Source organism: Myotis nattereri, assembly GCF_964212035.1.
Source record: "Myotis nattereri genome assembly, chromosome: 14".
Classification (NCBI taxonomy): domain Eukaryota; kingdom Metazoa; phylum Chordata; class Mammalia; order Chiroptera; family Vespertilionidae; genus Myotis; species Myotis nattereri.
The window spans coordinates 18,226,450-18,239,411 of NC_138089.1; the positions used below are offsets into that span (position 1 = coordinate 18,226,450).

Here is a 12,962-nt window from a genome sequence, read left to right on the forward strand (position 1 = left end):
AAGAAATAACATTGCTTAGACCTTACTGAGATTATAAAGAAGCAAGTCAGTTGATCTTGGGAGGCAGAGCAAAACTTCTAACCAAGCTCTAGAAAGCCCGTAGATTTTTTTTTTTTTAATTCCAGTTTTATTACAGCAGAGGGGTCAGCTGCTATTATGATGGAGCCTATGAAATTCAAAAATACTGTTGAGGTAGAATAGAATTTTCACTTTGGGCAAATTCTAAAACAAAAGATACAAGTAAATGAGAGGGGATCTTACATTTGATGACTTAAGAATCCTGGCTGGGTAGCTCAGTTGGTTGGAGCATCATCCCATACACCAAAAGACTGCAGGTTCAATTCCCAGTCAGGGTACATATCTAGGTTTCGGGTTCCACCCCCAGGTGGGGCACCTACAACCAATCAATGTTTCTCATATCGATGTTTCTCTCTCTCTAATATCAATAAAAACATATCCTTGGGTGAGGATTAGAAACAATAATAACCCTCCATTCCCATGTTGGTATTTGAAGGCTCTGGGGTAAAGGGCTTGAGAAAGAGGTTATTCCTCCCCTTACCCCACACTTCTTTTTTGCTACTTAAGTTGTGTGTAATTCATGTGGCTTGGTGCTCTTCCATGGTCACCTCCCTTTGGAGATGTCCTCCAGGGGTCTGGATGGGCTGGTGGTGGATTCAGATCATCCAGCCCCTGGCAGACGTCTCCCATGGACACCAGGGTAGGCCCCAGCCCCACCATCTCCTCCCTCACCGTCGAACCCTCTGGTCTTTAGAATAAAACTGAGTGAAGTGACATAACTGGGACACTTTGAAAGCCAAATAAGTGAAATTGAAAAATGACACTTGTCTTTTTGTAGTTGTCAAAGTTAAATTTCCTTTTATTCTAGGGTTAAGGGTAAATATTTGGGATTGCCACTGGTGATGGCATCTGTCATCCATCCTCTGGGCCGCAGATTTGGGAGGGTTCTGGCTCAGCCTTATAGCTTTTCCCCTCACTTAGGGGGAGGCAGCCCAGATGACCTGTTTTTCTATCAATATAGGTTCATTTGTTGCTACAAAGAGGAGATTTTTTTAAAGAGTCAGAATCCACTTTCTTGAGAAATCATTTTATCATAAACTCTGGATAAAAATGGGCACAGCCCCAGCCAGTTTGGCTCAGTGGATAGAGCGTTGGCCCTCGGGCTGAAAGGGTCCCAGGTTCCATTCCGGTCAAGGGCACATACCTTGGTTGCAGGCTCAGTCCCAGCCCTGGTCAGGCAGGTGTGAGAGGCAACCAATCAATGTGTCTCTCTCACATTGATGTTTCTCTCTGTCTCTCCTTCTCCCTTCCACTCTCTCTAAATATCAATGGAAAAATATCCTCAGCCGAGGATTAACCAAAAAAAAAAATTCTTTTAAATGGGCACAGTAATTTTGCTTGACAACCTTCATCTTTCTCATCATGAAGAAACCCTTTGGTGTCTGCAGGCATCTCTCCATCCTGCCCCTCACCTTCATCTCTCTCTTCTCCTTTCTCCTCAAGCTCCGTTCACTCTGGGTTCCACTCCAGTCTGGATTCCTCCCTACCCCTTGTAGCCGCACTCCATATGTCGGGTTGAGTAAATGACCCCACTGCCGTGGCCACGTCTAATGTCTCTTTTTCCCTCCTGACCTCTGCTACGTGGTGTGGCTGACCTTCCTGGTCAAGCTCTCCCTTACACTCCCTCTGGACCACACACTCTCCTATCTACCCTCACCTTTCTGGCCACTCCCGCTGGGATTTTCTTGTGGGCTCCTCTTCCTGTGGGCCGGCCACTGGGGTCCAGGACAGCTGCGTTTGATAGTCTTCCCGAGGCTTCATACTCAAGTGTCTCAGCTGTGACTCCTTCCTCCCCCTCGTTCCACCAAACCCACTGCCCTTTGACGGATTTGTGTCCCCCTGAATAGTACCTCTCAGTTGCCAAAGCCAGAAACCTGGGAGGTCACATGGCTTCTTACCTTTCCCTCAAATCTTGACCCGTCTGCCTCCTCAGTATCTCTGGAATCCTCCAGTCTTCTCCACTCCGTCCTTGGCCTGCATTCGTGCTGTCACCTGGGAGATCAGCCTGCCTCCTTCCTCCCCGCAGACCCAATCCCTCCTGAAGCCAGTGGGCTCTTCCCACAACACAAGTCAGGTTGCTGCTCTGTTACTTTACACCTTTGCCGACTCCTCCCATTCCCTCTAGAGAAATCCTGAGGATAAAGCCCAGTTCTTCATGTGGCTTTCAAGAGGCAGCCCCAGCTTGCCCCTGGGGCTTCACCATTCCGCGCCCCACCCCCAAGCTAGCTGAACGCACTGTCATTTCTGAACATAGTACTGTCCACCTACTGGTCCTTCTGCTTTCTCTGTGACTTCTCCTGAGAAGCCCTCCCTGATGCTCAGAGAGAGTGAGGTGCCCCTTCTGGAGGCTTCTGCAGAAGCCTGCATTCACTTGCTATGACATGCCCACAGTGCCTGGCACAACTCTTGGCATGTAGTCTGTGCTTCACAGACACTCAGTGTGGAGGGGTAGAGAGGCTCTGGAAAGTTTACAGCACTCATTGATTTGTATTCTTAACAAAAGTCTCCAATGAAAATTCAGCAAGAAAACCTTGAACCACAAGGTAACTCAGTGATTATATATATATATATATTTATATAATAAAATATATATATATTTTTAAATATATATATAAAATATATATATTTTTAAATATATATATAAAATATATATATTTTTAAATATATATAAAATATATATATTTATTATATATATATAATAAAATATATATATATATATATATTTTTTTTTTAAGCCCTCTCTGAGGGATATTTTTTCCATTGATTTCCAGAGACAGTGGAAGAGAGGGAGAGAGGGAAAGGGAGGGGGAAAATGGGAGAGAGAGAGAAAGAGAGAGAGAGAGAGAGAGAGAGAGAGAGAGAGAGAGAGGTTGATTGCCTTCTGCATGTGCCCCGGTGCAGGGGTGGAACCTGCAACCCAGGTATGTGCCCTTGACTGGGAACTGAACCTGTGACCCTTTGGTCCACAGACCCAACACTCAAACCAGTGAGCCAAACTGGCCGGGGCACTCGGTGATATTTGTGAGGGTGGAAGATGGAAGCTTTCTTCTAGTCACCAGACCTTTTTGTCTGTGGACTTCTGACTTGTCATCCCCAACTTTTCCTCTGACAACACTGTGTCACCTGTTCTGTTACCCCTGCGCCCTGTGCTCAGGTACCAGAGGAAAGGAAGTGCCCATTTGCAGGAAATCAAAACGAGGTGCAACATATGTACAGATTTCCGTCTGTGGATCAAATGCAGCGCTTAAAAATCTCCTCTTCCTGGGAGGTCTTGTTTTCTTACACAGAAAATCTTTTGAACTTCAAAGGGAGACTCTCAACTAAAGCGCTGGCTATTTTTAGTCCCGCTTTCTCCCCTCTGAGGTGCAGGCATGAGCTATGCATCCATTGAGCAGCCGGCCAGGCTTCCTCTGTGGGAAGTTATAATGCTCGTGAGTCAAGGGAATGGTTGAGGGGATAAAGTGGACATGTCAGGTTGAGGTTTGATGAATCAGCCACTCAAGCCTGGAGCTGGAAAGATTACCAGCTGCATACTTCACATTTTCTTCTCCAATTTGACCGTTAAGAATGGCATATTATACGAGTGGGGTTTTTTACAGCACGTGAATCAGCTTGTGACAACTCTGTGGGGTTTTTTCCTTTAATCCTATGAAACAAAAGAGAATGAGCCATGGTTCTGATTTGCAGAAGTAGGGGGGAAGGGCCCAGTCCTGTAGCTTTATGTTTGATGCATTTATGCATTTCAGAAAGCAGCAATTTAGGTTTTGGGGTTGTGCACACATGTGTACGTATGCATGTATGTGTGCGTGTATGCGTGTGTGCGTGTGTGTGTGTGTGTGTGTGTGCGCGCGTGTCTTCCAAAGGTGATGATAGCATGCAGGGGGTCAGGCTGCTTGCCAGGCTGTGCCTGCTGGGCACCGTGCTGTGATGGGATCAGGTCACTGGCAGTCAGTGTGTGGGTCCAGAGGTCCCCTTTTTTTCAGGTCTCCAACATTTCTGGGCTCTGATTCAACTCAAAGAAACTACAAGAGGAAGAACCAGGAAAGAACACTTACTCAGATCCTCACTCCAGATATAAAAAGAGCAATGAATAATGAAATAGGATTAGACACCCAGGGGGCCATGGGGCCTCAGAGACCCCCATCTGGTAGGGTTCTCAGAGGGGAGTTTCTAGTTTCTATACTAAGGCATGCTTGTTGCAGTGACCCACAACTCTGATCTGCAGTGGGCTTGCTCTGCACAAGGAGCAGCCCTAACAAACCCTAAGGTTGGAAAACTCTGGTGGGAGCAGAATGAGTAAGATGGGATGGGGAGACTCAGAGGTCTTCAGGGCCTGCTGGACCCTCCCAGGGCAAACCAGGTGATAGCAGGCTCCGGGCCAAATCAACAAGGCTACACTCCACCTAGAACCACTGAAGGTGGGTTTTCTGCACCACAGCTAATGTGATCCAGTCAACTTAATAATACTGAGTCATTGTAAAAAAGTAGATTTCATAGATAAATGTTGGTGTATATCCTATATAAGAAAAGAGAAACATGCAAATTAACCGTCCCTCTGCTACATTCAAGCCACGCCCACCAGCCAGTGAGGAGTGAGTATGCAAATTAACCCAACAAAGATGGCGGGTAATTTGCATACATGGAGCAGAGTGGGAGAGCCAGCAGTTTGGGGGGACGTGGCTCCCTCAGTCGCTCCCTTGGGGGGACGTGGCTCCCTCGCTCACCAGACGGAGAGCAGAGCAGGAGAGCCAGAGGCTTGGGGGGGCCCAGAGCGTGGGGAGCACCAGGAATTCTGGGAATAGTAGTTTTGGTGGCAGCCCCAGGACTGGAAGCAGAAGCCCAGAGCACAGGGAACACCAGGAATGCTGGGAATCGTAGTTCTGGTGGCAGAAGGATCTCCTAGACCAGTGATGGCAAACCTATGACACGCGTGTTAGAGGTGACACACGAACTCATTTTTTTGGTTTATTTTTCTTTGTTAAATGGCATTTAAATATATAAAATAAATATCAAAAATATAAGTCTTTGTTTTACTATGGTTGCAAATATCAAAAAATTTCTATATATGACACGGCACCAGAGTTAAGTTAGGGTTTTTCAAAATGCTGACACGCCGAGCTCAAAAGGTTCACCATCACTGTCCTAGACACTAGACCAAAGTGAGCCTGGAGCAAGTTACTTTTGTGGTGGGGGATGGAGGGAAAGCAAAGGTGAGAGACGTAAGTAAAATCAGAGTGTCTAGGAAGAATTAAAGGGAAGATGTACTAAAACTTCCAGGAAATCTCCACCAATGGAGCAAAGAAGAAAAAATGCCTCTATTATTCTGTGAGCAACAAACCAAACTGGGTTGGGGGTCTCAGACAATTCGCTCATATGATTGCAAAGACAGACAGAAACTCCCGGATTGGAGAGGGCTCCCCTGAGGGCTCCCACATTGGAGAGGGTGCAGGTCGGGCTGAGGGACTCCCCCTCCACCACCACCCCCCTCCAAGTGCACAAATCTTTGTGCACCGGGCCCCTAGTATTATATATAAAAAGAGACAAGATCTAAAATGATTTGATGAAAAGTTTATCTCTGGGGATAGGCTCTGGGTGATTTTAAGTTTCTTCTTTTTGCTTGTCTGTATCTTCTAGTTTTTCTGGGAAGATCATGTGTTACTTATAACTAAAAATAAAACAAAAAAACAACCCACACTAATAACAGGTTTTGTTTTTTGTTTTTTTTTTTAAGAAAAAAAGAGTATTGAAGGAGCCCTGGTCAGTGTGGCTCAGTTGGTTGGAGCATTGTCCTGTACACTAAAAGGTCCCGGGTTCAATCCCCAGTCAAGGCACATACCCAGATTGTGGGTTCGATCCCTAGTTGGGGAGCCTGTAGGAGGCACCTGATCGATGTTTCTCTCTCTCTCTCTCTCTCTCTCTCTCTCTCTCTCTCTCTCTCTCTCTCCCCCTATCTCCTTCTCTCTCTCTCATATCAATAAAAACATATCTTTGGGTGAGGATTTAAAAAAAGAAAAGAGTATTGGAGGAAAGACTGAGGAAAGGACAGCCCATTAGGAGGTATAAAATAGTCCAGATGAGGCATGACAGTGTTGGAAGGAGGGAAGTGGGTTTTAAAGTGGAATCCAGCGTGCTAGGAGACAGGCAGGGGAGGCCTTAGTGGTATTCAGTGGCCTTCTGTCAGTCCCTGGAGCAGAGATGGATGGAGGAGGGACAGGAGTACCCAGTAGGTGCAGAGGAAGTGGGGACATGGGGGACACAGGCCCCCACCCCAGCACACAGCTGGGGACCTCGGATGGAATTTGAGAGCATCTCCCCATGGAAAGGCCACATGGTGGACAAGCAAGTAGATGAATCTGGGAGCCAGACCACCTGGCTTCTTGGGCTTCACTCTGTCACTTACTAATCGCATGACCTTAAACAGTTTCTTGACCTCTCTTGTGCCTCAGTTTCCCCCATCTATATATGGGGATAATAATAATACCTACCTCATATGGTTGTTATAAGGATTAAATGAGTTAATGTTTGCAAAGTGGTTAGCACAGGACCCGACATTCGTAAGCTCTGTATAATGACTGATAAGTAGAAACTAGAATTGGAGCCCCTTGAGGACTGGGAATGTATGTTTAATTGGACCTTCTCCAAGTGCTTCACATAGTGATAGGCAGGTATATTGTAAACACTATGCATTGCATATAGTTGTCAAATAAATAAACATGACAATTCATCAGTAATTAGATCTCAGATGGCTTGGTTTTCTATGCATGGGGCGGTGGGGGTGGGGGTGGGGAACCTCACTTCATTTCAAGTTCCAAATAACCAAGTTTACAAAGAAATCTTGGTACACAACTGTTTCATCAGATGAGGACAGCTTGCCTGTATTTTCAAAAATTCCAGGAACCACAGGGCCTGTACTTACATATGATGGATGATGTGGAAAAGCATCAATTAAACAAATAGGGCTTAAAAACTCTATTGAGCAGTGTCTGGCAGTGCATTTCTGTGGTGGGAGAAGCGCTGCTTAAAGCTCAGAAAATGCATAAAGCAACTTAGTTTTGGATCTTGGGCCAAAATTGATAAGATCTAAGGCACGGGGCTACATTTTGTAAGGAGTGGTTTCCAAAAGGCCCTTTCAGCTGTCATGTCCCGACTGCAGTGTTGAGGCAGCCTTCGAGGGGGGATGGGGAGAGGCAGGCACAGTATTTTTAGAATACATTGTTCCCTGAATTCTAGAAACAGCCAACCTAAGTTGAAAATAGGATTTCAGGCACACTCTTCCACTCTTTGTGCTACTTTAAGATTGGTATCTAGAAATAGAAAACAAAGTGTGTTTTCTTTGCTAACTAAGTTATTTCACCCAGAGGTGGGGAGGGACCATCTATTTTGGGCTACGGGAGTTGGTAAAACCTCATCTTTAAGGTAACAGGCCACAGACATCATGGGAGGGAGGGATGAGTCAATGTGAGAACTTTCTACTGAGGTCATGGTACACGAATAATAAAAGCAGCTAGCCTGCATTGAGCTGTTACTGTATGGCCTAACATCTATTTTCTCCTTTATACCTTTCAACGATCCTGAGAAGTTGCTACTTACTATTACTGTCCCCATTTTACAGATGAAACGAATGAGGATGAAACAGGCAAAGAAACTTGATCAGAGCTGTAACTCTGCATTGCTAGAATGAATCCAGAGGCTATCCTAAACTGTACTGTATGTATGTACAAAAGAGCCTCCTTGAGCATGCGTTACTTTTATTTTAAACAAATCAGAGTTCCAGTTTTTCATGCAAACCTGTAAAGAAGGATTATGCACATTTCTGGTGAAAGGCCATATGATTTTGTAGGTCCAGGACACTTAGGTGATATTTTGTAACCCTGGGATACACAGGATGAAGTCGCTTCAGAAAAGGCTGGCTCTCATGTCCGCGGGAGGTGAATGAGGCTTGGTTCACTGCAATTAAGATAAAAATAAATCTCTTTTATGGTTTTGCTAAATAAAGACCTGGATACCTGCTGATAATAATTATGGTTCAGTTCAGTCTTTTTTAGAAGCCACCTGCACAGCATGTGTATTAAGATGTCTTAGTGGGAGAGCTGAGTGCTGATCTCTCTCCCCCTCCCCCCAAATAACTTTTATTACATGATAACAGTAGTAACTACTGCTTGTTGAGCTTTTTTTTCAGAAGTGGTACCAGATCCTTTACATATATTTTATTATTATTTAAATCTCAAAAAAGCCCTCTAAGTGAAAGCATACCGTAGCCATTATACATTTGGAGAAACCGAGCCTCTGAAAAATTAAGTGAGTTGCCTGAAGCCACAGAGCTAGCAAATGGCCCATCTTAGACGTGGCTCTCCAAATATTTTACTTTTGTGCATTGTAGAAATGCTTAAGCATACACAGAATTCAAGAGACTGGTATGATGAGGCCCCCATAAACTGATTCACCCAGCTCCAATCGTTACCCATTGCTTTACCATTTTTCTTTTACCAATTCCCCCATTCACACATTCTTTCTTTGGTTGTTGTTGTAATCTTAAGCACATTCAAGCATCGTATCATTTAATCCATAAATAAAACCCAAAGGTAGTTTAAATGTCACAACATCAGTATTCTTTTGCTGCAAAGCTACTTCCTCCTCCGCTCAAGCCTTGCTTTGCTCCACAGTGAACTTTTCTCTCTAGTTCACAGGGCTTATCGCGGTTGTGACGTCTCTGTGTGCTGTTTCCTGTGCCTCACAGCCTCCAAGGGGGCAGCCCTGTGTCATCCTCCCCCCTTCCCCACTCACCCCCACACTCTGCACCGAGTCGGTGGGGCCCAACTCCCATCTATAAAAATGAAAGGTAAATGCTCTTAGAGGCATCTCAACTTTTTCAAACAGTGGAGGGTCACTATTTTCAAGCAAGCCTCGGAAAACAAGAGACTCTTTGAAGGGAGAAATGAGAAAGTGCTCCTGGGAACCCCCAGCCTGCTGCCTCACCGCGGAAGCACCTTACATGTGTGGACAGCACAGTTGGCCAGTAACTGCTTAGGGGAACTGAATTGAAGGTTTGAAACAAGGCTGAATTCTGGGATGAATTTGTGAGTTTGATTCTTAGAACTATGCCACAATTTAGGTAGGAGTGAATTGGCTGCAGAGCAGAAGAAATTGCTTTCATGGAATAAATTCTGGAGAGTTGGGAAGTTTTCCCTACAAATTGCAATTCTTGTGAATCTTTCTGTCTATAGTTTGTGACTTGGTGGGAATAAAGGAAGCTTGGAATGTGAAATCAGAAAATCTGTGTCGCCCTCCCCCGTTTTGCCTCTGATTCACTGTGTGACCTTAGGCAGGTCACTTTACCTCTCGGAGCCCCTGTTTCTCAATCCATCTATTCAGTAAATACAACTGAGTGCCTACCATGTGCTGGGCACCAGGCATCAAATAAGATGGTATATGTGAAAATAATTTGTCAATAAATTTTGTAATAATTATGGTGTTTTCCTTGTTAAAATGTAAGTGCCTATGAAAAGGAGCACTTTGAATAGTACTGTGTCCTTATGAATGAGTCTTCACTTTTTAGAGCTTTGCCATGGAGGGGAAGGAGACAGGATACAAGGCCCTGGGCCCACTAAGGGCCCATTTGGTCAAAGACTGGATCTGAAGAGAGGTGACTGTGTATATGGGGAAAGGTTATGAAGTTAGTCCTTGAGCAAGCCCTGTTCCAAAGGAGCACCACATAATTTCTGGTGTACAGAAGAGCATTCAAAGCAGCAAAACAGCAAATCCAACAGCTTACACATACTTTGAGCCCATTCACAGCAATTTCTACAAATGTGTCCCTTTTGAATAAACAACACCTGGGCCCGGAAGGTCTCTAGTCATTTCTACCCTAACAATGAGCTCTTGTTAATTGTTGCTGCCCCGACAGCCCACTTTCACTATCAACATACCTCCATAAACTCTGAGACCATATGACCTGGTCTTTTCATTCAACTCCTGTTTCCTCTAGCCCCATTTTCTAATTTCTACATTTCTGTTCAATTGTGTTTGTGTTCTTGTGCTCCTTTGAGCTGTGAAGGGGAGTAAAATATAGCAAATGAATGGCATAAATAAAAGTCCCTTGGATTGCAGTGAAAAGGGAATTGTTATGGACCCAAGAAGAAGTTTACTAGTAATTGTTAAACATCTCTATATATAAAACCCTAATATGCAAATACACCAAACAGCAGAACAACCAAACAACCGGTCGCTATGATGTGCGCTGACCACCGGGGGCCATGCACAGAACATGGCAGGCGTCGGCAGCAGGCAACAGAGCGTGGAACATGGCGGGCCTTGGTGGTGGGATGGTGGAGCAGGTGAGCGGGAGTGCCAGACCAAGGCGGGGCACTGGTTGCTGTCATTGGGGTGAGCCTCTGGTGGTTACTGAAAATTCTTTGCTCCCATGTGCCAGAGTCCCACCGGGCGCTCACACCTGCTGCCGGCACTTGCCCCACTCGCACCTGCTACCAGTGCCAGAGCCACTGCTTGCACCCACTGCTGGCACCCAGCACCGATCCCGATTGCTTGGTGCCATCAGTGGGTGCCAGCAGCGGCTGCCAGCCCCGATCACCCCTCAGGGCTTCTCCACCTCCCCCTGCTCCTGAGGAGCGATCAGGGCAGCAGCCGCCGCTTGCACCCGCTGACAGTGTTGGCCCCACTTGCACCTGCTGCTGGCGCCAGCCACAATCACTTTGTGCCATCAGTGGGTGCGAGTGAGGCTGGTGCTATCAGTGCGTGGAAGCGGCAGCAGTGGGAGCTGGGCTGCTGGCAGACAGGGGACCAGGGGCCGCGGCAGAAGAGGCTGGGCAGAGGCGTGGAGGATGGTCCGAGACCCGCCCCTGTGCCTACTGCAGCCTTGTGCCCCACAGTTCCTTTCAAGGTGCATGAATTCGTGCACTGGGCCCCTAATAATATTATATAACGGATAGATTGATGACCTTGGGCAAGCTGGACTAGTGTAGGCTTCCAGAACTAAGGAAACTCAGAGATCCTTAGAGCCGTGGAGAGTGATGCTGCTTTTTTGTTTCAGCCTCACATTAGAAGTTTAGGGGCAGCTGCTACATGGGAAGAGCTGTGCTGGGCGCTGGGGAAGTGAAGATGCCTGAGATACGGCGTTGAGGAATCACAACTGCAGTGCAGTATAAGTGTTCTTCCACATGTCTTTATTCTTTCTTTATTTCCTCAACAAACCTGGCCTTGGGGCCTTGCTAGGGAGTTTGTCTCTGATTCTTCATGTCGTAGAGGCTTTGGAAGAGGGAGATGATCAGATTGGATTGGTCTTTCCAGAAGGTCAAGAACTGGGAGAGTGGCTTAATGAAGTCAGAGCCTGGCAGCTGGTAAATCAATCAGGAAGTCAGGGAAATCTCCCAGGGAGATCGCTTCCTCATGGAGTTCTATGTGTTAAAATGTATGTTGTTCTGTCTCACTGTGAACAAAACAGGAAAAATCAATGAACAAAGAAACACAACATATAGCACCAATGTTTGGAATAAGGCTCATTTCTATTCAGGGGTCATCAAATAGACCTGGTAGCCCAATACTGCTGTAGATTTTTGCTCTCTTATTACCGGTGAGACCAGGCTTTCTATGGTTTCTCCCCTGGGTTCAGAGGGAGGAGTGGAAGCACATGTGACAAATTCGTTATCTATAACAATATTACCACCAATTTAGCAGCTTCAAACAACCTATGTTTATTATCTCAGAGTTTCTGTGGGTCAGGAGTCTGGTGTGGCTTATCTGGGTCCTCTGCTTTCACTTCTCAGAAGGCTACAACCAACCTGTTGACCAGGGCTGTGGTCTCATCTGAGGTTGGCCTGGGAAAGGATCTGTTTGCAAACTCACGTGGTTGTTGGCAGCATTCAGTTCCTTGTGATTGTAGAGCCACATGCTTCTTGTTGGCTATTAGCCAAGGCTGCCCTCAGTTCTAGAGGCTGCCCTCAACTCCTTGCCACACGGGCTTCCCCACATGACCTCTTGCTTCTTCAGTGCCAGTAAAGGAGAAATACAGGCCTTACAGTCTTACACACAATCATGTAATCACATACACATAGTCATGTACGCTGTGACTTTGCCATATTCTATATCTCTGGAAGCAAATTAATAGGCCAGCCTCTACTCAAGGGCAAGGAATCATTCAAGAACATGAACACAAGAAAGCAGGGGTCATGAGGGCCACCCTAGGAAGCTGTCTGCCATCTGTGATTTCAGTGACTTAGTAGAGGCGATGGAACAGACAAGAGGGTGAAGGGACCACAGCCTGTAGGTCTCCCAGAAAACATTGCTGTTGTCACATGACCCCCTTGGGAAATTCTTCCAGAATCCCCACCAGATCTTTCAGGCTGATTAGTTTAGTCCCATCCAGTTGGTATTGGTTTTATTTTTCTTTTTTGTTTCATTTGTGTGTGTGTGTGTGTGTGTGTGTGTGTGTTGTTGTTGTTGTTTTTTAAATAAAGAGAAACATCAGTGTGAGAGGGAAACATCTATTGGTTGCCTCCTGTACAGACTCTGGGGATTGAACCCGCAACCTGGGTATGTGCATTGACAAGGCATGAACCTGCCATCTTTGGGAGCACAGGATGACACTCTAACCAACTGAGCCACACCAGCAGGGCTGTTTTGTTTCATTTTAAAAATATTCTTTCCCTGAAAGATGTTGCTCCTTTTAGTTGTTCTTAACTCTAATTTGTTTAACTCAACTAATTTGAATAATAGTCCTTTGAAGAAGATTAACAGAGGCAGGCAGGGTTCCAGAGACATGCTGAGAAGGCTTCAGGTAGCAATTCCAAGCATTATTTCATTAATATAATGATGAACCATAAGTACAGGAACTTAACGGTTCTCAGAAAAGCTAATCCTGGTACCATGGT

At 45.7% G+C, this 12,962-nt stretch overlaps 1 protein-coding gene across 1 annotated transcript in view; it reads left to right on the forward strand.

Annotated features, from left to right (window-relative positions):
- ARHGEF3 (Rho guanine nucleotide exchange factor 3) overlaps nt 1–12,962 on the forward strand; it is a gene marked incomplete at its 5' end in the record, with an annotated part of 148,650 nt that overhangs the window by 39,782 nt on the left and 95,906 nt on the right. The window lies entirely within an intron of this gene.